Source organism: Mesocricetus auratus, unplaced genomic scaffold, assembly GCF_017639785.1.
Source record: "Mesocricetus auratus isolate SY011 unplaced genomic scaffold, BCM_Maur_2.0 Super-Scaffold_6730, whole genome shotgun sequence".
NCBI classification, from domain to species: Eukaryota; Metazoa; Chordata; class Mammalia; order Rodentia; family Cricetidae; genus Mesocricetus; species Mesocricetus auratus.
This window is the reverse complement of record NW_024429184.1, coordinates 42,202,913-42,227,318: the sequence shown is the minus strand read 5'-3', so window position 1 is coordinate 42,227,318 and position 24,406 is coordinate 42,202,913. Positions and strand designations below refer to the sequence as shown.

Genomic DNA, 24,406 nt, shown 5'->3' with positions numbered 1-24,406 from the left:
ACAGCAAGAGTTGAGCCTTTTTTGTAGATAACAAACATTAAGAAAATTGATGACAGGCAGGAGTTTAGGAACTGTAGGGCCAGGGTGGTAAATAATAAGGAAATGCAATCAAAGAACTGTTGCTCACATTTTAGCATGAAATGCTTATGAGTAACAATGGAAAGAAGGAAAAAGGAGAAATGTTCTTGCTTGACAATTTGAAACAGATCACTTGGTTCCAGGCAAACTCTGAGGTGTAGCAGTTTGTTTCAAACTGGGTTTTTTTTTGTTCATTTTACACAGCAACCACAGTTCTTCCCTCCACAACTCCCATTACCCCCTCCCTCCCCTTCCCCAGCCTAGCCCCCATCCACTCCTCAGAAAGGGTAAGGCCTCCCATGGGGAGTCAACAAAGCTGCCACATCAAGTTGAGGCAGGGTCAAACTTCTTACTGCCACAACCTCTTTTGATAAGTCATGAAAAAAATTTCTGTTACATCTTATAAAGCTACAGGCTCTTAAAATATGGCCTAAAATTTATTGTTGGGTGTTTATCCCAAAGGTATCAAACTTAAGTTCACACAAAAACCTATAAATTAATGCTCATAACAGCTTTGTTCATAATAGCTCCAAACTAAAAGCAGCCTGGATGTCCTTCAGTGGCAAACAACTAATTAAGCAGTGTTGCCATCCACTGTAGAATGTCACTCGATGATAAGAAGAGTGAACCACTAAGATGGTCAACAACAACTTAGACAACTCTGTCCAGGGATTTATGCTGGAGGGAAACAAATCTCAACATTCAACAAATAACATCATTCCATTTCTATGACATGCCTTATATACATGCCACGGTTATAGAGATGAAGACCTGAGTAGTACCTCTCGGGGACTAGGAGAGGAAGGGAAGCAGATGTGGTTAAAGTGTAACAGAAAAGATCATGTGCTTATGAAAATTATGAGAGTGATTACACACATTTGCCTGTGATACAGCTGCATAGAACCATACACAACACACACATAGACATACAAGCTCACACATATATGCATGCACACACACATCAAAACATGAAGTCTTATGTTACACTAATGATGTCGATGTTGAGTCCTTAGGTTTCACGTGGTGCCATAGTTATACAAAGTGTTACAGGTAGAGGGAACACCAAACCCCCCACCCCAAACTGTTGTTTATGTTTTACGCTTTGCTGTTCAGGCCATGTGTGTGCAGTCACAAATGCTATGAGTTCAGCTGTGCAATGCCCTGTCACATCCATCTAATTGAAGATGTCCACATCCTCCAGTCCTTAGAGTCCTCCCACCTCTTCTGAGCTGATCTGGGAGCCTTAGAGAAAGGTCTCTTAATCAAGATCAAGTTGCTTAAAAGGCAGCTTGGCACATCTGTTCTGATAGGGACACATATACTGACAGTATTAAAGTCAAATAAAATTATGGTCTCATCCCCTGAGGATATAAGAAGTGAAAAGTAAATAGAATTCTTTTTTACTCAATATATTTCCACTCAATTGTAATTTTTACTTGATATGTGCTCTGTGCATTTCAAATTTTTTAAGAATAAGCATATCACTTTTGTCATTTAAAAAACAAATGAGCATAAATTTTTTTCAAGTGTATGGACCTTCTGACCCCCGTTTACACACAATTTTATGCAGCTCTTTAGCCTCACAGACCTCAAGGCCCATCATCCATGGGTCCCTTGAAGGGTGTGTGCCAGCTGGTCAAGAGCCCCAGCTTTGAAAATCAGGACGCCTGAACACATGAAGAGAAGTAGGCTCAGGGGACTCACTAAACATGTTCACTAATCACCCCAGTCTCTATTCTCTACAACTCTTAGTTGTCCTCAAGTGGGAAATAAAGATCCAGTCCTTTGTTTCTTTGGGAGTGAGTAGATGGGACCTCTGCATTGCAACTTTAGGAGCCACACCAAGAGTGATCTCAACAAACATGAAGGAATACATTAACATATAAACGACTTATTACTGAGTGCTTAGAACAACATGAGGAGATAGAACAGTTCTCTGAGCATGTGTTTACTAGTTATATTTCCAGGCAATATGCTAGGCATTGGAAACAAGGCAGTGGGAAAGCAAGCTTGTTTTCCATGAAGACACTGCATGAAGAGTGCCTGGCCTGCTTCCTGAAGAGCGTTCCATCTTGCTGGAAAGTGTATGCAAGAAGTATTGACCCAATGCCTCCAGGAATCAGTCCATAAAGTAGGCAGAGCAAAGGGATATATGAATAAATTCTTGATGCATACACTTGATTGTAGCATGTTATGTACATTTATCACACACACACACACACACACACACACACACACACACACATGCTCATCTGGAACACTTTTCTACGACAAAACACTGTATCCAACCTTCTGAAGCAAACAGGGAAGGAAAGCTAAATGACTCAATAATCCAGCCAAATGATATCTCGTTTTTCTTCTTAATGGACATCTATGTGGAAGACTAGGAGAGAACATTAGTAGCACCAATAGGAACAAGCCTGGTACAAAGATACATGAAATATTCAAAACATTAAAATTGAGAAGCAAGATGGCACAGAATGCATGCCAATAATAATATGGACTCCTAACTAACTTGGGTCTGGAATCTGCCATTTGGCAACTGAAAATTAGGATGACCTTAGGCAAGGGTGTTGCCTAAGTCTCTGGTGGCTGTCTCCTCACCTGTATAACTGATGCATGATAGAGTTGAAATATGGAAGGAATGAATTAGAGCACTATAAAATGCTTGCAAATTTTAGCTAACTTTTATATTAGCCAGAGTCCTCTGGAGAGTCAGAAGCAATAATATAAATAGGAAAAAATTGATTTTATTATGAAAAATGATTCAGATCATTTATAGGAACTGGAAACCCAATAGGCTGTCATCTGCAAGCTTAGAGATGCAGGAACTCTGGTGAGGAACTCAGTCCAAGTTGCAAGTCCTCTATGCCATGGAGCCAGTGGCATAAATTTCAACCCAAAGTCAGAAGATTGACATCTTAGATAAATAGTTAGAAACAGAGAATCCAATTGCCTAGACTTTTCTGTTGCATTCAAGACTTAAACAGATGTAATGATTCCCAGTTACACTGAGGAGGGAAGTCTACTGATTAAATTGTTCATCTCCTCTCAAAACTGCTCCATGACACACTAAGAAATGAGGATTAGCCAGAAAACCAAACATGGTGGCACTCACCTTTAATCCCATTATTGGAGAAGTAGACACGAACCTGATGTACATACTAAGTTCCATGATAGCCCCAGCTAGCCAGAGAAACCTCGTGTCAAATAAAAGAAAATAAAGTATTAGCCAACTATCTGGGCATCCCATGCCTAGTCAAAAAGACACAAGAAATTGACCATTACATGTTTATTCATGTTTGTTCAGCTGAAGTCAAATACTGTGGTATTAAGAGGAAATTTGTTTTCTGACAGAAGAGAAAGATAAGAATCTTCCAAATGGTAAAATCTCTCCTTCACCCCCTGTCCCCAGAGAAGCCAGGGGTCAAGACACAGAAGGGAAGCAGGTTTAGGACACAGAGCTGACATCAGGCCACGCTGGCTACAGACTTGCACTTGTGCCCTAAGACAGATACCAAATTAGATCCAAGACTCAGAAAACAGGGCCCTGCCTGACAGCTGTAGGGTTGGACTTACATAGATAAGCAATGCTATACGTGTGACGGGCTCTGGATGAAGAAGAATCCTGGCCAGTGCTGGGCTTTCAGAAAATCAACCTGCCCCATCAGTCCTGTGAAGAAGTGAATGTGGGTGACAGTTGTGAAACTATTCTACAGAAAAGGGTCACTAGAAATCCAGTGAAAGCAAGACCAGCAAAACATAATGGGTCAGCCATGAGCAATAGCAGGGTAAGGAGACTGCAGAAGCAACAGGACCATAGTACAATAAATTATGAAAATGAGTATGAGAAATTATTACACATAAAGCATAGTAGGCATGTTCATCCCCTAAGTTTTTTATATATATTTGATAGGTCAAATAATCATACAAATAAAACTACTACCCCACAAGAATCTGAAGATCAAAAGAGTAAATCTCTTTTTAAAAAGTAAAATTAGAAATTAGATGTAGTGGCACCTGCCTGTATTCCCAGCACTTGAGAGTCTAAGATACGAGGATCACAAGTTTTGGGGTAGCCTGAAAAACATATTACGTTCAAAGCTAGCCTGAACTACATGGTAAGACCCTGATCTCTTCTGAAGGGAGATAGAGAAGTGGGTCTAGGGGAGAGAGGGGTTGGGATGACTGCATTCAGGATTTATTGTATGAGACAATAATAGAATAATAATACCAAGGACCTGAGATACAACTCAATGACACTTCTTATCATGCACAAGACCTAGAGTTTAGTAATACAAAAACAGGAAAGAAGGAAGAGAGGGACAGAGGGAGGTGAAAGAGGTGAAATTCTTTGCCTACATTACATAGCCAAAAGGGCCAGGGTTTGAACCCATATCTTCCTGACTTCAGAATTCATGATCACCTCCTTGGACCAGTGTGAATGGCATGGGAGATGGCAGCTTCCTTTCTGGACAATGAGCAGGCTTCCACGGGAGCTTGTTCAATGAGCAGCTGGAAGTCAGGGTAGGGGACTCCATGTTGGAAAATGGAGTGTGGGAGTTTTTATAAAGCTGGGGTGAATGATAAGTAGGTAACAGATCATTTCTCCTTACTAACTCTCATGGCTGTGTACTGGGATACGGCCATGTTTGTCTGAAGAGCCAACACAGCAGTTTTAAAAGGATTCACAAACAGAAGAAAGCGGCTGTTCTCTCCAGTAAGCAGTATTTCAGTGGCAAAACACCCCGTGAATGGTTTGCGAGTACAAAGCAGCCAGCATGTGAATAGCTTTTTACAATATCACCCACACTTTCCACTTGGGAAGGAAGCACAATGCTACCATAAGCAGATACTGAGAGAGCACAGATGCAGGCGCTGATGTCAGCTGAAATGCTGTCCCACACCCTCCCCAAAAGATTCCAAAGTACTGTGCCTGCATAAATTGTGTATTTTATGAATCACTGCCATTATGGCAACCTCACACTGAAAATGTGTGCCTTTGACATGAATGGATCTTTCTAAATGGTTTCCTTTCTCTCACATAGTAATTTATACTTGACTGTGTGTCACGTCCAAACAGGGCTTTGCTTCCTAGACTGTCCAAATGGCAGCCTGTGCTCAGTGCAGCTAAAGTTCGGAAATGCAGTCTAACTGTAATCCAGGGGGGCAGAATCAGTGTGATGCCTCTGTTGCCACGCTGCGAGCATCCAGCCACAGACTCAACACATACACTTCTGTTTCTTATCCACAGCAGTTTTCCAGAGCCAACAAATACATCCAGCTATACAATTTTATGCTTTGTAAAAGGTGACCTATACTTTCTTTACAAATGCAGTTTCTTTAATGAAAATATTGTAATGTCAGTCCATGCAAAGCAAATGCATATTAATATGCGTTTACATCTGTCTCCTATTAATATTCATGCCTGAATCCACATCCCTACACAGAGCCAATTTTCTGACCATCTGTGTGATGGCTGGTGGATGCAATGAATAAATTTTATTTGTGAGGAGAGTGATAAATCATGTGTCTTCAGTTTTTCACCCACAGTCTTTCTTCTTAGGTGCAAAAATGTTTTCATCATAGTTTGGAATATTTAAGTGAATGAAACCAATTAACCCTTTAACATTCCGACAGACACTGACAATTTTGCAAAGGTCAAAAAATCCAATCTCTATAGCTCTAGTCCAAAATAAGAAAAGGAGACTATGGATTTGCTTGCTTAGAATTTCACTTCCCTGGTTCTTCTGAGTTCTAACCGTTTGCAATAATTTTGTCTTGTTTTTAAAAGTACTCTAGCTCATTTTTGAAATACTGCGCAGATCAAAACAAGAGCTCTGCAAAAAGTATCTTCCTGAATAAAGTTTTCATAGGCACCAAGTGTCTTGCTGAAGATTGGCAGTGCTGGAGAGGCGGCTCAGCACTTAAGAGCATTAACTGCTGCTCTTCCGAAGGACCCATGTTTGAATCCCAGCACCCACATGGCAGCTCACAGCCCTCTATAACTGTAGTCCAAGAGATCAGATGCCTTCATTCAGCCTCTGCAGACACTAGATGTACACGGTGCACAGACATACATACATGCAGACAACACATCCATACACATTTTTTAAAGGAAAAAGAATGAAGACTGGCAACACACAGGGAGATTAGAAACAGTAAACAAGGTTTCAAAGGAAGGAAGCTGCTAGTATTTAAACATGAACTCAATGCTACCCATTTTACCCAAGTGAAGTATCGACATTTTAGCAGCCACAGCTTGTCTATAGATTTGGTGATCAGTTGGGGATAATGCATCCAAATCTTAGAAACAATTGCTTTTCAGGATTTGAGACAAATGCTCCTGTATAGACTGGCAAAACAGAGCCCAAAAGGAAGGACAAAAAGAAGAGCTGTCCTGTGGTAGGGACAGGCCGCCAACTACCCCTGAACACAAGACTGTGATCTAATGAAGACTGAGGACTGATCAGTGGACTTAAGAGTTTCTCTGCCTCTCCCAAAAATGACTTCTATGAATTCCAAATGATTGAGCTACTCACTGGAATCCAAACACAGACATTCAGTGTGATTTACCTTCTCCATGTTCAGCCTCTTCTGGGGTCACCAAGAACACTCACCGTTTCAAATAACATATAGACTGTAATTTCCAAAGCAGAAATTAACTGGAACGTTGCTCTCACTCACCGTATGCTAAGGTTTCTACTGCTACCATGCCACTAAACTGAGTGACAAAGTCAGACGAGAACTTACGGAACTGTCACTGCCAAAGACACACCCTTAGCAAAGGGATACACATACATGTCACAAAATTGGAGAATTTTCATCTAAATTGTTTACTAAACACCTGCTACTGACAAAGAATCATCCAGAGAGAAATCAGTGGCCCATACTGACCTCAGAAACATTACCACCTTCTCAGTTTGTGAACAGTCTCCCACAACAGTATTTGTGAATGTGACAAGCAAACAACTTAAGGTTGAAAAAACTACCATGACATAGAAATCAGTAAGATAAAAATCATTTTGATCTATGAGCAGAAATACCTCAATTGAGAAATCAAATAGGTTAAAACCCAGCCTATAATGTAGGTCAATCCAATAACTCTTAAGTCTCTGTGTCCTCAAATATGCGATACTGGGGTCAATGTTTGTAAAATCTCTTTCAGACCTCAAAGTTAAAATAAAGCTATGCTCAAACCAATTGCCTTTAAGCAAAACAGGAGCACTACCTAAATTGGTATACGAGGTAGGAAAGAAAAAACAGCGTAGGTCACCCAAATGCTATACCTCAGAGAGTTACCATAAAATATATAAGCATAAAATAATCCAGCACGAGCAAGATATTGCTTTCAATAGATTGCTCCGGATTGTACACCATATACTTAACTATTATTTAGCATAATATTGATACTTGTTTATCCTCACTCCTACTTATTTCCCAGTGATATTGGAAGGATTAGTGACATAACATTTCTAAAGACTTCTCAGCATCTAGAAGAAAATATACACTATAAAATCAAGGTAATAGTAATAATAGTCATCACTGTAACGGCAGTAACTGCTCGTGCATTTTCAAACATGGGCTCTGTGTTGATGGAAAGGGAAATTAGTAAGCAAGCTAAAACTCGGGCTTATCCACTAGTTGGAACACAAAGACTTAGCATGGGATAATAGCGATGCTTTTTTCTACTTGTCCGTGTCTGGAGTAGGGTCTGAGTTGCTCACTTGTTCTTGCCTGGAGTGAGGTCTAAGTTGCTGTCTCTTGTCTGTGTCTGGAGAGAGGTCTGAGTTGCTGTCTCTTGTCTGTGTCTGGAGAGAGGTCTGAGTTGCTGTCTCTTGTCTGTGTCTGGAGAGAGGTCTGAGATCCTGTCTCTTGTCCATGTCTGGAGTGGGGTGTGAGTTGCTGTCTCTTGTCCATGTCTGGAGTGAGGTCTGAGTTGCTATCTCTTGTCCGTGGCTGGAGTGGGGTCTGAGTTGCTGCCACTTGTAACCCCTGGTGAGGGCTGCTGATGCCTTGACTCTGAGGCCATACTTTGAGGGGTCAGACCTCCCTGCTCTCTCAGAGTCAAATCTGAAATTTGTCACTTACCATCAGAGAACTTCAGGAACTGTCAGAACACATCTTGACAAAGCTGTTGCTACTGCTGATGCCTTGCCCATTTTGCAGCCTTCATCCTTGGTATTCTATCTCAGCTGTCCAATCTGAACTCTATATGAAAACAATTTCTCTTGTTGTCACCCTACCCTGCTCCTATTCCTAAATTAGATATAAATTCGTTAAGAGCAGAAACCATTCTAAAAACTTGACCATATGGTTTACAATCAGTTTAGTCTCCGAAATATTTATTGTAGAATTCTTTGTAACATCATAAAGTAGGAAAATCATGCTTCCAGTAAAATAGTAATGTGGAATATATTCATGATACAACATCGAATTAAAAGGAAAATTAGGGCTGGAAAACAGCTGAGTCAGTAAAGTGTTTGCCTCACAAAATTGAGGGCCTGGGTTCTATCCACATAACCCGCATAAAAATGCTGGTTATAATTAGTGTCCGAAGGTCATTCTGCCACCGGGATCATGCCAATCTGAGTGGCCTACATGGCCACCAAGGGCCATGGTAATAACCTGGACTGCTGTCAAGGGCCATGTCTGGGTCCATAATCCTGCCACAGCCTTGGTCTATGTTAATGTCCCTGACCCATGCTGTTGCGGCCTCCCACATGGATGCCCAGGGTCTGGGCCACAACTTGTGACCATATTGGTGTCCAAGGGCTGTGTGCTGCCATTTCTAGGCTGATCTGAGTGGCCAGTGCCATCAGCTGGGATCATAGTATTGTCTGGACCAGGGCAGCCACCAAGGTCTATGTCTGAGTCCGTGACCCTGCCTCACCCAGGGTCTGTGTTGTTGTCTGTGGCTCCTGAGACTATCAAAGACCATGCTGATGCCAGGGGTCTAGAATGTCACCTGGGACCATGTTGGCTTCCAAGGGCCATACTGCAGTGGGACCATGCTGGTACAGACTGCTGCCTAGGGTCATGTCTAGGTCATGCAGACGCTGAGGTCTGGGTTTGTGTCCATGATTCCAGTTGCTACCATGGGCTTTGAGGATGCCAAGGGTCAGGCCAGTCACCTGGAATCAAGTTGATACCTGGAGGCCATGCTCTTGCCAGGGCTGTACTAATCTGAAGGGCCATGGAAGCACCTGGGCCCAGGCTGATACAAAGGGCATATCAGGGTCTGCAATCCTGCTGCAGTTGGGGCCAGTGTTAACAAGGGGATCACTGGAACCATCCTGTGCTGAGCCAGTGCCATTCTTCAGTGGCCCTGGATGACTTGCCCTGCCCCTCGCTGGATATTACAGCAGGTAAGGTAGCTACTCTACCTTTCAAGGCAGAACTCACCCCCTCCCCCGAACTCAGGAAAGATGACCCCATCCCTCACCATAGGCACACACCTCACCTGGGAAGCAGGTGACCCTGTTGTCTAAATCCCAGATGAGCCAGTCCTGAGGGTGTGAAAGCAGGAGATCTGACCGTCCTCCCTATATTCCCCCTACAGCAATCAGGAGAGAGGGCTCTGCACTTTACCTGGGCAAAACAGCAGAGCTGGCCCCCGCGATATGAGTGAGGCCCCAGATCTGAGGCCCCAAGAGCAGGAGAATTGGTCCTGTTCCTTGCCATAGGCTGCATTTGGTGAGCTAGCCAAGGCAGTGCTGGAGAGCTCATGTGGGTAGTGACAATGAGGGAAAACTAGGGAGCTGACCAACTGGGGTACTGCCCAGGTCCTGAACTGGGGCTCTGAGTTGGCCCAACCCAACATCCACTGAACCTATGAACTGTTAGAGAAGGTAGAAGGATCAGACCTACAGATCCAAAACTACAGGATCTCCATGACATAGGACAACAACAGGAAATGCCAGAGGAACTCCAGTGAGAGTCCATTAATAGAAACCAGAAGTCTCAAACCAGACCAATGACTCATAGCAATGAACCCTTACAAGTAAACTCGCCATGTCACACTACATCTTTAATGACAACATGCTTAAAGTTATAGTTTTTGTCTTGCATCTTCGTTTTGTTTTAGTTTTGATTTGTTCTTTTAAATTTGATTTTGTTTTGGGAGAGAAAGGTTGCAAGGGCAGAGGGCAGATGTAAGGGGACAGGGAGATGAGTGGGATCAGAATGCATGACGTGAAATCCACAAAGAATGAGTAAAAGTAAAAAAGAAGAAGAAAACTATAGTCCAGAAATCTACTTGATATATCCTGCAATAATAATAGCTCAAATTAAAACTTGTTTCTTCATATATGTAAAACAAAAGCTGGTTATTTATAGGTCACTGTCCCTCATCAGAGCCACCTCTTGCAGTAGAAGGGAGCAAACACATGTGAGCTTGCAAATACTGGAAGCATGCACAAAACCTTCATAGAATCAAGCCAGACAATGTTCTGGCTCTGAGAGGAGGAAACTGACATGAAAGCCACCCCTGAGAAGACCTGCCCACACAGGAAAGACATCAGCCCTTCCAGGCCCTAAACTCTGGCAAGCCCAGCTTCAGGTGAGATTGGGTCTCCAACAGGGACACTCCCCATCCCCTACCCAACACCTATCCCCTCGATCTTCCAGGGCTGCTCCTGGCATCCAGAAGACCCACCCACACAGGAAAGACATCACCCCTTCCAGGCCCCAAACTCCGGCAACCCCAGCTTCAGCTTAAGCTTCAGTGTCAGCATCCCCAGCTTCAGCTTCAGGAAGGAAAGAGATCAATGGAGACAGAAAGACCCCACCAGCACCCACTGGAAGAAGAGATGGGAAGAAGACAGAATAAGAGCTCACTCAGCAATAGAAAGACCAACATGACTCCACCAGAATCTAGGGAACCAACACCAGCAAGACCTGAAAAGCACTACATAGACGAAGCAGAGGAGACAGACCTTAAAAATTATTTCATGAAGATGATGGAGAGCCTCAAAGAAGAAACGAGGAAATCCCTTAAAGAAATAGAAGAAAAAACAAACAAAAAAATCCATGAAATGGGGGAAAATTCAAGAAATAAACAAATCTCTCAAAGAATCTAAAGAGCACCAAGAAAAAACAACCAAGAAAATTAAGGAAACAGCTCAAACAGTTGAAGGATTGAAAGCTGAAATAGAAACGATAAAGAAAACACAGAATGAAGGGATGCTGGAAATAGAAAAGCTCGGTAAATGGTCTGGAACTACAGATGCAAGTATCACCAATAGAATACAAGAGATAGAAGAGAGAATCTCAGGTGTTGAAGACTCATTAGAGGATATAGAGTCGTCAACCAAAGAAAATCTCAAAACCAACAAATCCTTAACACAAAATATCCAGGAAATATGGGACACCATGAAGAAGCCAAACCTGAGAATAATAGGTATAGAAGAAGGTGAAGAACTTCAACTTAAAGGTACAGAAAACATATTCAACAAAATCATAGAAGAAAACTTCCCTAACCTAAAGAAAGATATGCCTATGAAAGTACAAGAATCTTACAGAACACCAAATAGGCTTGACCAGAAAAAGAAGTCACCTCGCCATATAATAATCAAAACATCAAACCTACAGAGCAAAGAGAAAATATTAAGAGCAGCTAAAGAAAAAGGCCAAGTAACATACAAAGGCAGACCTATCCGAATTACACCTGACTTCTCAATGGAAACGATGAAAGCCAGAAGATCCTGGTCAGATGTCCTACAAACGCTAAGGGAACAAGGATGCCAGCCCAGACTACTATATCCAGCAAAGCTCTCAATTACCATAGATGGAGAAAACAAAATATTCCATGACAAAGCCAGATTTAAACAATACGTATCCATGAATCCAGCTCTACAGAAAATGCTAGAAGGAAAATCTAGAGCCAAGGAAGATAACTACATTCACAAAGACACAGGCAATATATAATCATACTTTACAAAACACTAAAAGAAAAAGGGAGGAGAAACAACACAAAATAACTTCACTAACAATAAATCAAGCGCAAACAAGGATCACCAATCAATGGTCATTAATATCCCTCAATGTCAACGACCTTAACTTGCCTATAAAAAGACACAGACTAGCAGAATGGATACGAAGACAGAACCCTTCCTTCTGCTACATACAAGAAACACATCTCAACAACGAAGACAGACGTTATCTCAGAGTAAAGGGCTGGGAAAAGATCTTCCAATCAAACGGCCCCAAGAAACAAGCGGGCGTAGCAATCCTAATATCTAACAAATTAGACTTCAAATTAAAATCAATCAAAAGAGATGAAGAAGGGCACTTCATATTCATCAAAGGAAAAATACATCAAGACGAAGTCTCGATTTTAAACATCTACGCCCCAAATACAAAGGCACCTACATTCGTGAAAGAAACATTACTAAAGCTCAAAATGCACATAAAATCTCACACACTAATAGTAGGAGACTTCAACACTCCGCTCTCACCGCTAGACAGGGCCTCCAGACAGAAACTTAACAAAGAAACAAAAGAATTAATAGAAGTTATGACCCAACTGGGTTTAACAGACATCTATAGAACATTCCATCCAAATACAAAGGGATATACCTTCTTCTCGGCACCACATGGAACCTTCTCTAAAATTGACCACATAATAGGAAACATAGCAAATCTCCACAGATACAAAAAAATTGGAATAACCCCCTGCATCTTATCAGACCACCATGCATTAAAATTAGAATTCAACAATAACACAAATCGCAGAAACCCTACAAACTCATGGAGATTGAACAATGCACAATTGCACCATCCCTGGGTAAAGGAACAAATAAAAAAAGAAATTAAAGACTTCCTCGATTTCAATGAGAATGAAGACACAACATACACAAACTTATGGGACACTTTGAAAGCAGTGCTGAGAGGAAAGTTTATAGCACTAAGTGCCCACATGAAAAACTGGAGAACAGTCATACTAGAGAATTAATAGCACAGCTGAATGTTCTAGAACAAAAAGAAGCAAACTCACCCAGGAGGAGCAGACGCCAGGAAATAATCAAATTGAGGGCTGAAATCAATCAAGTAGAAACCAGGAAAACACTGAGAAGAATCAATGAAACAAAGAGTTGGTTCTTTGAGAAAATCAACAAAATAGACAAACCTCTGTCCAAACTAACCAAAAGACAGAGAGAGAACATGCTAATTAACAAAATCAGGGATGAAAAAGGGGACATAACAACGGACTCTGAGGAAATCAAGAGAATCATCAGGGCATACTTTGAAAATCTGTACTCCACAAAATTTGAAAATTTAAAGGAAATGGACAATTTCCTGGATAGATATCACTTGCCAAAACTAAATCAAGAACAGATAAATAATCTAAACAGACCTATAACCCCTAATGAAATAGAAGCAGTCATCAAAAGTCTCCCAAACAAAAAAAGCCCAGGCCCAGATGGCTTCAGTGCAGAATTCTACCAGAAATTCAAAGAAGAGCTCATTCCAATACTCGTCAAAGTATTCCACACAATAGAAGCAGGAGGCTCACTGCCAAACTCTTTCTACGAGGCTACAATTACCTTGATACCCAAGCCACACAAAGACTCAACTAAGAAAGAGAACTATAGACCAATTTCCCTCATGAACATTGATGCAAAAATACTCAATAAAATACTCGCAAACCGGATTCAAGAACACATCAGAAAAATCATCCACCATGATCAAGTAGGCTTCATTCCAGGAATGCAGGGATGGTTCAACATTAGAAAATCTATCAATATAATCCACCATATTAACAATCTGCGAAAGAAAAACCACATGATCATCTCACTAGATGCTGAAAAAGCCTTTGACAAAATCCAGCACCCCTTCATGATAAAGGTCCTAGAGAGATCAGGGATAACAGGAACGTACCTGAATATAATAAAAGCAATATACAGTAAACCAACAGCTAACATCAAACTAAATGGAGAGAAACTCAAAGCAATTCCTCTAAAATCAGGAACAAGACAAGGCTGTCCACTCTCTCCATATCTCTTCAATATTGTACTTGAAGTTCTAGCTACAGCAATAAGACAACAAAAGGAGATAAAGGGGATACAAATAGGAAAAGAAGAAGTCAAACTTTCACTATTTGCAGATGATATGATAGTTTACATAAGTGATCCAAAAAACTCCGCAAGGTTACTCCTAGAGCTGATAAACACCTTCAGCAATGTGGCAGGATACAAGGTAAACTCAAAAAAATCAGTGGCCCTAGTATATACAGATGATGAAGTGACTGAGAAAGAAATCAGAGAAACATCACCTTTTACAATAGCCAAAAACAGCATCAAATATCTGGGGATAATGTTAACCAAGGAAGTGAAAGACCTGTATATCAAGAACTTTGTGTCTTTGAAGAAAGAAATCAAAGAAGATACCAGAAAATGGAAAGATCTCCCATGCTCTTGGATTGGTAGGATCAACATAATAAAAATGGCAATCTTGCCAAAAGCAGTCTATAGATTCAATGCAATCCCTATCAAAATTCCATCACAATTCTTCAAGGACCTGGAAAGAACATTAATCAACTTTATATGGAAAAACAAAAGGCCCAGGATAGCTAAAACATCCCTATATAATAAGGGAACTTCAGGAGGCATCACCATACCTGACTTCAAGCTCTATTATAGAGCTATAGTCCTGAAAACAGCTTGGTATTGGCACAAAAATAGGCAGGTAGACCAATGGAACCGAATCGAAAGCCCTAATTTTAACCCACACACCTATGAACACCTGATTTTTGACAAAGAAGCTAAAACTGTACAGTGGAAAAAAGAAAGCATCTTCAACAAATGGTGCTGGCATAACTGGGTACTGGTATGCAGAAGACTGCAGATAGATCCATGTTTATCGCCTCGTACAAAACTTAAGTCCAAATGGATCAAAGATCTCAACATACATCCAGCCACACTGAAACTTTTAGAAGAGAAAGTGGGAGATACTCTTCAACGAGTTGGTACAGGAGACCACTTCCTAAACATAACACCAGTGGCACAGGCACTGAGATCGACAATTAACAAATGGGACCTTCTGAAACTAAAAAGCTTCTGTAAGGCAAAGGACACAGTCAAAAAGACAAAAAGGCAGGCCACAGAATGGGAAAAGATATTCACTAACCCTACATCTGACAGAGGGCTAATCTCCAAAATTTACAAAGAACTCAAGAAACAAGTCTCCAAAACACCAAAGGATCCACTTGAAAGGTGGGGTACAGAGCTAAATAGAGAATTCTCAGTAGAGGAGGCTAAAATGGCCAAGAGACACTTAAGAAAGTGCTCAACATCCTTAGCCATCAGGGAAATGCAAATCAAAACAACTCTGAGATACCATCTTACTCCTGTCAGAATGGCTAGAATCAAAAACACCGAAGACAATTTATGCTGGAGAGGATGTGGAGAAAGAGGAACACTCCTCCACTGCTGGTGGGAATGCCGACTCATACAGCCTCTTTGGAAATCAGTATGGAGATTCCTCAGGAAAATGGGAATTAATCTACCACTAGACCCAGCAATTCCACTCTTAGGCATTTATCCAAATGAGGCAGGTTCATACAACAAGGGCATCTGCTCCACTATGTTCATAGCAGCATTGTTTGTAATAGCCAGAACCTGGAAGCAACCTAGATGCCCCTCAACTGAAGAGTGGATAGAGAAAATGTGGTACATTTACACAATGGAGTATTACTCAGCAGAAAAAAACAATGGAATCTTGAAATTCGCAGGGAAATGGATAGCACTGGAAGAAACCATCCTGAGTGAGGTAACCCAGTCGCAAAAAGACAAACACGGTATGTACTCACTCATATATGGATTCTAGATATGGATCAGGATAGTGCCAGTCTGCACTTCCACAGATAGAGAGTCTGGGAAACAGGAAAGAACCTAAAAGATATGCATATATGCATAGTACCCAAGAGAAGAGGATGGAGACAAGATCCTCTGAATGGATGGGGAACACGGCGAGGGGTGGGGGGAGTGGGACCTGGGAAGAATAGAGGGGGTAAAGAGGAAGTGAGTTGGTCATGGGGGAACAGGAAGTTGAGGGGGTGGGGGTAGAATAGGGGGAAGAGGGAATCATAGGATCGAAGACAGATCAGGCACCAGAGTGATCTCGAGTGATCTAAAGGTATAACATCAATTGGCAAGCTAAGCAATAGTGGAGGGACCACCTCGAATGCCCATTCCTAATAATGAACTTGATGTCTATAACCATCCGGGAGCCTTCATCCTGTGACTGATGGAAGCAGAGGCAAACACACAACTAATCACTGAACTGAACCCAAGGAAGCCAGTGACAGAGAGAGAGGAGTGATGAGCAAATTGGCAAAGAATGGGCTGGCAAAACCAGCAGAGACAGCTGATCTGAACAGGGGAGTGGTCTTGGACCCCAGACCGACAGTGGGGAGGCCAGCATGGGACTGATCTGGACCCCCCAAATGTGAGTGTCAGTGAGAAGGCCTGGGCAACCTATGGGGCCCTGAGCTGTGGATCAGTGTCTATCCCTGGTATACAAACTGTCTTCATGTGCCTATAGCACAAAGAGAGATGCTCTCTCAGCCTGGACTCTTAGGGGAGTGCCTTGACCCTACCAAGAGTAAAATGACAGACTCTAGATATCCCCTATGTGGAAGGATTTGGCAATAGGGTGGGAGGGAGGGGGGAAGGGGAGTGTGGGAGGAGGGGAGGAAGAGGGAACTGGGATTGACATGTAAAACAAGCTATTTAAAATTAAAATAAAAAATGATAATAAAAAAGAAACATTACTAAAGCTCAAATTGCACATAAAATCTCACACACTAATAGTAGGAGACATCAACACTCCGCTCTCACCTCTAGACAGGATCTCCAGACAGAATCTTAACAAAGAAACAAAAGAACTAATAGAAGTTATGACCCAACTGGGTTTAACAGACATCTATAGAACATTCCATCCAAACATAAAGGGATATACCTTCTTCTCAGCGCCACATGGGACCTTCTCTAAAATTGACCACATAATAGGAAACATAGCAAATCTCCACAGATACAAAAAAATTGGAATAACCCCCTATATCTTATCAGACCACCATGCATTAAAATTAGAATTCAACAATAACACAAATCGCAGAAACCCTACAAACTCATGAAAATTGGACAATGCACAATTGCACCATTCCTGGGTAAAGGAAGAAATAAAAAAATAAATTAAAGGCTTCCTAGATTTCAATGAGAATGAAAACACAACATATGCAAACTTATCGGACACTTTGAAAGCAGTGCTGAGAGGAAAGTTCATAGCACTAAGTGCCCACATGAAGAAACTGGAGAACAGTCATACTAGAGAATTAATAGCACAGCTGAATGTTCTAGAACAAAAAGAAGCAAACTCACCCAGGAGGAGCAGACGCCAGGAAATTATCAAATTGAGGGATGATATCAATCAAGTAGAAACCAGGAAAACACTGAGAAGAATCAATGAAACAAAGAGTTGGTTCTTTGAGAAAATCAACAAAATAGACAAACCTCTGTCCAAACTAACCAAAAGACAGAGAGAGAGCATGCCAATTAACAAAATCAAAAATGAAAAAGGGGACATAAAACGGACTCTGAGGAAATCCAGAGAATCATCAGGGCATACTTTGAAAATCTGTACCCCACAAAATTTGAAAATTTAAAGGAAATGGACAATTTCCTGGATAGATATCACTTGCCAAAACTAAATCAAGAGCAGATAAACAATCTAAACAGACCTATAACCCCTATGAAAATAGAAGCAGTCATCAAAAGTCTCCCAAACAAAAAAGCCCAGGCCCAGATGGCTTCAGTGCAGAATTCTACCAGAAATTCAAAGAAGAGCTAATTCCAATACTCCTCAAAGTATTCCACACAATAGAAGCAGGAGGCTCACTGCCAAACTCTTTTTACAAGGCTACAATTACCTTGATATCCAAACCACACAAAGACTCAACTAAGAAAGAGAACTATAGACCAATTTCCCTCATGAACATCGATGCAAAAATACTCAATAAAATACTCGCAAACTGGATTCAAGAACACATAAGAAAAATCATCCACCATGATCAAGTAGGCTTCATCCCAGGAATGCAGGGATGGTTCAACATTAGAAAATCTATCAATGTAATCCACGATATAAACAAACTGAGAAAGAAAAACCACATGATCATCTCACTAGATGCTGAAAAAGAATTTGACAAAATCCAGCACCCCTCCAATATAAAGGTCCTAGAGAGATCAGGGATAACAGGAACATACCTGAATATAATAAAAGCAATATACAGTAAACCAACAACTAACATCAAACTAAATGGAGAGAAATTTAAAGCAATTCCTCTAAAATCAGGAACAAGACAAGGCTGTCCACTCTCTCCATATCTCTTCAATATTGTACTTGAAGGTCTAGCTACAGCAATAAGACAACAAAAGGAGATAAAGGGGATACAAATAGGAACAGAAGAAGTAAAACTTTCACTATTTGCAGATGATAGGATAGTGTACATAAGTGACCCAAAATACTCTGAAAGGGAACTCCTAGAGCTGATAAACACCTTCAGCAATGTGGCAGGATACAAGGTAAACTCAAAAAAATCAGTGGCCCTATTATATACAGATGATGAAGTGACTGAGAAAGAAATCAGAGAAACCTCACCATTTACAATAGCCATAAATAGCATCAAATATCTGGGGATAATGTTAACCAAGGAAGTGAAAGACCTGTATATCAAGAACTTTGAGTCTTTAAAGCAAGAAATTGCAGGGTGGTGGTGGCACACGCCTTTAATCCCAGCACTCGGGAGGCAGAGGCAGGCAGATCTCTGTGAGTTCGAGGCCAGGCTGGACCGACAGCCTCCAAAACAATACAGAGAAACCCTGTCTCGTAAAAACCAAAAAAAAAGAAAGAAAGAAAGAAAGAAAGAAAGAAAGAAAGAAAGAAAGGAAGAAAGAAATCAAAGAGGATACCAGAAAATGGAAAGATCTCCCATGCTCCATGGTCTTGGATTGGTAGGATCAACATAATAAAAATGGCAATCTTGCCAAAAGCAGTCTACAGATTCAATGCAATCCCTATCAAAATTCCATCACAATTCTTCAAGGACCTGGAAAGAGCAATAATCAACTTTATATGGAAAAACAAAAGTCCCAGGATAGCCAAAACAACCCTATACAATAAAGGAACTTCAGGAGGCATCACCATACCTGACTTCAAGCTCTATTATAGAGCTATAGTCCTGAAAACAGCTTGGTATTGGCACAAAAATAGGCAGGTAGACCAATGGAACCGAATTGAAAATCCTAATTTTAACCCACACACCTATGAGCACTTGATTTTTGACAAAGAAACTAAAACTACACAATGGAAAAAAGAAAACATCTTCAACAAATGGTGCTGGCATAACTGGGTACTGGTATGCAGAAGACTGCAGATAGATCCATGTTTATCTCCTTGTACAAAACTTAAGTCCAAATGGATCAAAGATCTCAACATAAATCCAGCCACACTGAAACTTTTAGAAGAGAAAGTGGGAGATACTCTTCAACAAGTTGGTACAGGAGACCACTTCCTGAACATAACACCAGTGGCACAAACACTGAGATCGACAATTAACAGATGGGACCTCCTGAAACTAAAAAGCTTCTGTAAGGCAAAGGACATAGTCAACAAGACAAAAAGGCAGTCCACAGAATGGGAAAAGATATTCACTAACCCCACATCTGACAGAGGGCTAATCTCCAAAATTTACAAAGAACTCAAGAAGCAAGTCTCCAAATCACCAAAGGATCCAACTAAAAGGTGGGGTACAGAAATAAATAGAGAATTCTCAGTAGAGGAATCTAAAATGGCCAAGAGACACTTAAGAAAGTGCTCAACATCCTTAGCCATCAGGGAAATGCAAATCAAAACAACTCTGAGATACCATCTTACTCCTGTCAAAATGGCTAAAATCAAAAACACCGAAGACAATTTATGCTGGAGAGGATGTGGAGAGAGGGGAACACTCCTCTACTGCTGGAGGGAGTGCCAACTCGTACAGCCACTTTGGAAATCAGTATGGAGATTCCTCAAGAAAATGGGAATCAATCTACCACAAGACCCAGCAATTCCACTCTTAGGCATATATCCAAAGGAGGCAAATTCATACAACAAGGGCGTCTGCTCCACTATCTTCATAGCAGCATTATTTGTAATAGCCAGAACCTGGAAGCAACCTAGATGCCCCTCAACTGAAGAGTGGATAGAGAAAATGTGGTATATTTACACAATGGAGTATTACTCAGCAGAAAAAAACAATGGAATCTTGAAATTTGCAGGTAAATGGATAGCACTGGAAGAAACCATCCTGAGTGAGGTAACCCAGTCGCAAAAAGACAAACATGGTATGTACTCACTCATATATGGATCTTAGACATGGAACAGGATAGTGCCAGTCTGCACTTCCACTGATAGAGAGTCTGGGAAACAGGAAAGAACCTAAAAGATATGCATGGTACCCAAGAGAAAAGAAATGAGGCAAGATCCTCTGAACAGATGGGGAACACGGCGAGCGGTGTGGGGGGGAGTGGGAGCTGGGAAGAAGAGAGGGGGAGAAGATGAAGAGAGAGTAGGTCATGGGGGAACAGGAAGGTTGAGTGGGGGGGGGTAGAACAGGGGGAAGAGGGAATCATAGGTTAGAAGACAGATCTGGCACCAGTGAGACCTCTAGTGATCTAAAGGGATGACACCAACTGGCAAGCTAAGCAATAGTGGAGAGACCACCTCGAATGCCCATTCCTGATAATGAACTTGATGTCTATAACCATCCTGGAGCCTTCATCCTGTGACTGATGGAAGCAGAGGCAAACACACAATTAATCACTGAACTGAACCCAAGGAACCCAGTGACAGAGAGAGAGGAGCGATGAGCAAATTGGCAAAGAATGGGCTGGCAAAACCAGCAGAGACAGCTGATCTGAACAGGGGAGAGCTCTTGAACCCCAGACCGACAGCTGGGAGGCCAGCATGGGACTGATCCAGACCCCCTGAATGTGAGTATCAGTGAGGAGGCCTGGGCAACCTATGGGGCCCTGAGCAATAGATCAGTGTTTATCCCTGGAATACAAACAGACATTGTGTACCCATATCACAAAGAGGGATGTTCTCTCAGCCTGGACTCTTAGGGGAGTGCCTGGACCCTACCCCTGAGTGAAATGACAGACTCTAGATATCCCCTATGTGGAAGGAATTGGCAATAGGGTGGGAGGGGGGCGGTGGGGGGGTGCAGGAGGAGGGAAGGGTGAGGGAACTGGGTTGACATGTAAAACAAGCTCCTTAAAATTAAAAAAATTTTAAAAAGTCACCCCTAACCAAAACACTATCTGCAATTAATACCCTATAGTAAAAGGAAAATCAGTTTTCTCCGGTGGAATTTCACTGGGTATATTAACCACACTTCACAGTAGGCTTCATACCCAGGAGTAGTTGGCCAACAAAAAAACAAATGCAATGGAATTTTGTAGACTTTTTGTCCCAAATTGTTTTGTTTGGGCTTTTGTGTGTGTGTGTGTGTGTGTTATTGATTTTTGATTGTTTATCTTGATTTCCATTTTTGTGAGGGTTTTTCATGTGTGTTTCTTGTTTTGGTTTGGGTTTTTGATCAATTGACTGACTCATTGAGATAGAGAGGTGTGTGTTTGTGTGTGTGTGTGTGTGTGAGAGAGAGAGAGAGAGAGAGAGAGAGAGAGAGAGAGAGAGAGAGAGAGAGAGAGAGAGAGAGAGAGAGAGAACACATAAAGTTGGATGAAGGAGGAGACAGAATCAGGGAGGAATTGGAGAATGGGAAAAACATGATCAAAACCTATTGCTTATTTCTGCTGGTGCAACAAAGCACCATAGGTGAAATTCAGGAAGAAATAAAATTTGCTTTTCAGAGTAGTTTCTAGATTGAGGTACTTATTTCTGGTTAAAGATCAGCCTAATTTTTATCTGGCCAATTTCTGTCCATGCTTGATTTGGTTTTCATTCTTAAGCTATCTGTCTAATTTGCCAGTTGTGATATATTTTTCAGTGTGGGAAATGGTGGATTCACTTATAATCCAGCATTGAGAATCCAGGAAGATCCCTGAGGTTAAGAACACTGGCCTCTCTTTTAGAGGTCATGAGTTGAATTCACAGGAACCACATAGTGGCTTGCTCACAACCAACTGTAATGAGATCTGGTGCCCTCTTCTGGCATCAAGGCATACTTGCAGGCAGAGCAGTGTATACATAATAAATAAATAAATCTTTTTAAAAGAAAAGAAAATTACTTTAAGTACTATTTAAAGCATTAAATATAGGTAGCAAGAAATACAAGATTATAATCGATAAATTAATGAACATCATGTAGTCATTGTCCCTGAGTAACCATGAACAGAAAGAGTCAAATAGTTTTCAGCTCCCACCCCTCTCTATCTACTGAAGAACAAAGTCTTTGAGGTTGTAGAGTTGGTTAGAGTTTTAATCACAAAAATACTTGCCATGCTGGGGCTTTTTAAGAGATCCAATGTTGTAGAACATTAAAACTGCATAAATCAACTGAACTTTCAAACTTCTGCTACCTGGCTTGCCCAGGTAACATGTAGGATGTGATAATGGGTTTGGGCTTTATACACCCTACCCTGCCTTGCTTGGGGAGCAGAAGGCCTTCTGGTCATGAGCCTGCTCTCTATTGCCAGCAAATAGAGGCCTCTCAATCTGATCTTTACTAAGGGGCATTCTTGTGTCTCACATGCGTACACCAATACAGGTATTAAGGCATCAATGAGAGCAGATTCCCTATGACCTAGTCACCTCCTACAGGCTCCACCTTCTGCTACTTGCACACTGCCAATTACATCTTAGCATAAATCTTGGAGGGGACATAAGGAGGGGTCGTCTATAATCTCATCAAAGCAGTTTGTTAGTAATAAGTCAAACTGACAAGAATGCTGGAACTTTTTTTATGAATGTGAGATTTTTCTTGCATTGAAGTACTTTAGGCCATCCAATCAGAAAGTTGTCACAAACGCAGCAACTTTCATATGGATGTAGGTACAAAACCATGGGAAGAAATGCTCCAAAATGCTAACAGTCATTTAGTCTGTTTTTTGGAGAATTTGTATGCATTTCTATAATTTTAAGTATCCTTTTAAATTCTAAGGTTCTTTTAGAATTGTAAAAAGAAAATTTGAGGAATACATCTTTAAAATGAGGCTGCATACCACATTCATTGGTTTAGTGTTTGTCTTAGCATTTTGTGCTGTGAGAGATCAAACTTAGTAGGCAAGAGCTGTGCCCCCGAGCTACATCCCCAGGCTCCACGGTCACCTTCAAAACAGCACCCGGCACTCCAGTTCACTAGACTTGTAGAACTTACCCTCCTTCCCTTTCCAAATGTTCTCAAGGACAGCAGCATCAATCCCAGGTAAAACCATACCAAGTGGTCTATGCTATTCACAGGGTATAGTAGCTAAAATCACCCATCAGAGCCAAAGGTTCTTAGCTACAAACTACATCTCCAGCCCCCTCAGAAAAATGAACTTTCTATATAAACCTCATTTTGTGCCCTTGTTAAATAAGCCTTCTAAGGAGTCAGTGAAATAGAGTGTCAAGTACCAAAGGTTGATGGCAAGAGGACCAGTGAGAATGGAAACTTTCTCTAAGTTACTCCTCCAGGTTGCCTAGCCAGGTCCCTTCTACCCATTTTGAAGTGACATTGTGTCATTCCCTGGGGTCAAGTGGCTCAGGATGACTGCTGATCTCTGGGAACTATGATTGCATGGAGTCTATTTCTTCAGTCACTTGGGCAAGTCATAGCCACAGAAGTTTCCCTGATTTACTGCTCTTCTCTCTCACTTCCTCACATTGTGGAGATTTTTCTCCTTTCATGGAGGGCTGTGAAGATGGATACAGTATCTAAGTACCCACAATCCCCTTCTTGCCACCCTAGAGAAAAGCACAATGGCCTTTATAGCCCTATTGTTATCTGCCTGGTACTGTGGGGCGGTAGGACAAGCTCACACTCTGTTTTTAAAACCTTGAGTCAGCCTCATTCCAATAGCTTGGGAATGTTAGAAGTCCATGTCCCTACTCTTGTCCTTTGACTTCCTGCTTTCATTGAGTTGCCTCTGGTTTGTGTTGCAGGGATATAAGGAAAGGAAGTCTGAATTTGGCTCCTTTAATGGTATAGACTGTGGGATTTTCTGCACTGAAGATGCAAGGCTTGGGAAAAAGTGATCCCGGGTAAGAAATTATGAAATAATTAGAAGTCAATACATACATAATAGAACTTCACAAGTCTTCACTAGATAATCTTTCAGTGTTA

The 24,406-nt window shown here is 41.4% G+C and overlaps 1 long non-coding RNA gene across 2 annotated transcripts in view; it reads left to right on the top strand.

The window, feature by feature from the left end:
* LOC121138957 overlaps nucleotides 1–24,406 on the top strand; it is a 55,400-nt gene that overhangs the window by 14,663 nt on the left and 16,331 nt on the right. For both annotated transcript variants that reach the window (XR_005875825.1, XR_005875824.1), the window contains exon 5: nucleotides 24,226–24,324. This is a non-coding gene — a long non-coding RNA (uncharacterized LOC121138957). The remainder of the gene's footprint in view (nucleotides 1–24,225; nucleotides 24,325–24,406) is intronic.